Source organism: Monopterus albus, unplaced genomic scaffold (assembly GCF_001952655.1).
Source record: "Monopterus albus unplaced genomic scaffold, M_albus_1.0 scaffold22.1, whole genome shotgun sequence".
In the NCBI taxonomy this organism is placed as follows: domain Eukaryota; kingdom Metazoa; phylum Chordata; class Actinopteri; order Synbranchiformes; family Synbranchidae; genus Monopterus; species Monopterus albus.
In genome coordinates, this window is record NW_018127902.1 from 1,986,180 (window position 1) to 1,987,857 (window position 1,678).

The following is a 1,678-nucleotide window of genomic DNA, read 5'->3' on the forward strand; positions in this document are numbered from 1 at the left end:
CTAACAGAGGCACTCAAATTCATCTTTTACCCTCAAAGTAAGGGATTATTTTATCAGGTTTTCACCTCTTTTTTAACATTATTGTAATAGGCCTATGAAAATATTTTCTCATTTCTGTTCGCAATCTTGAATATGATCTCCCATACATGTGATAGCTGGAGCGCTAGATTGTTTCGGTTGCAGCTTATGTAGACGTCAGAAAGGAACTTCAAGCAGCTCACTAGTTGGCGATAAATACCGTAGCAATGACTGAAGGAGAATGTGGATAGAGACATCAGCCAATGCTCTGATGTGACTCCAAGTGGCAGGTCTGTAACTGACCAAGTACATGCTAATGAGTGACCTCTCAGCTGAGGCCGAGTCCACATACATTGAGGAACAGTTTCTTTCTCGTGTTGCACTGGGGCACTTTGGGCCCAACTGTAAATTGTTTGTTTTTTAGTACCTTTTCAATTTTGTTGGAATACAAGTTGTATACTTTAATATGTTTATGTAAAACCACATTCATTCTTTTAAGCTTTGAAGTTTGGGTGACCAAGATAATCCATGTTCCAGGAACGTCGTACTGTGTATCGTTTGTGTTTCAACATTAAGCACCTGGCACTGAATGAGGTTTGATGAAGAGCGAGTTACATATTGGTATATGAATTGCATGAAATGCAGTGACGTCTCAAATATATTGCTAAATACCAAGTAATAACTATGCATAATTTAAAATGCATTGTTCCCTAAAAAAAGAAATGAAATGAGCACTGAATATTAAAAAGGACAGGCACGTTGTCATTGTACAGTGTATTTGTTTGAGGGAATTGATCAAAACAAATTTGCCAATATTCAGATAAAAAGCCCTGTAAAGTATTTTGATATTTTTGTGTGTAAAATTAAAAGGACAGATTAAGACAATTTTTTGTCAATAAATGTATTTTACTGAGTTGTTTTACATTTTCTCTCTTGGGTGTTGAATGACTTAACTGCCAGTAGTCTGTCTTTGAACTCATGGATGGATCAATGAATGGGCCGACCAGGCACAGGGCCCCCCTACACCTGACAACTGTGAAGGGACTTGGAAGCCAAATGACCACACAATGAGGAAAAAAGATGCAAAACAACAATTAAAAAACAAAATTACTAAAATGATACAGTGGAGACCCTAGAGACAGCCAAACAACCACAAAATTACACTAGACCACAAAAAGAGACACCAAACGACTACAAAGAGATATTAAAAAAGTTTTTTAAATAAAATGGTCTGTATTTATATAGCGCTTTTATGCACTGGCCAAAGCGCTTTACAGGGAGATTATACACCATTCACACACACGACGACAAGGCTGCCACACAACGGCGCTAGTCAAGCCACCGGGAGCAATTTGGGGGTCAGTGTCTTGCTCAGGGAGACTTAGGCATGTGGGGAGACCGGGAGTCAAACCACCGACTTGCTGGTCAGAAGACGACTTGCCCTACCTCGTGAGCCACAGCCACTACACAAATAGCCACAAAACAAGTAAGAAATTGGTGCAAAATTACAATGAGATGAAAATTGAGTAAAATTTCCACAAAATGGCTACAAACATTCAAAACTAGTACAAAGGGGCACAAAACAGCCACAAGAAGATACAAACTGACAACAAAACGTGGTTGCTCAAACTGAGTCCTGCGCCTGACGTGGAGCACAGCT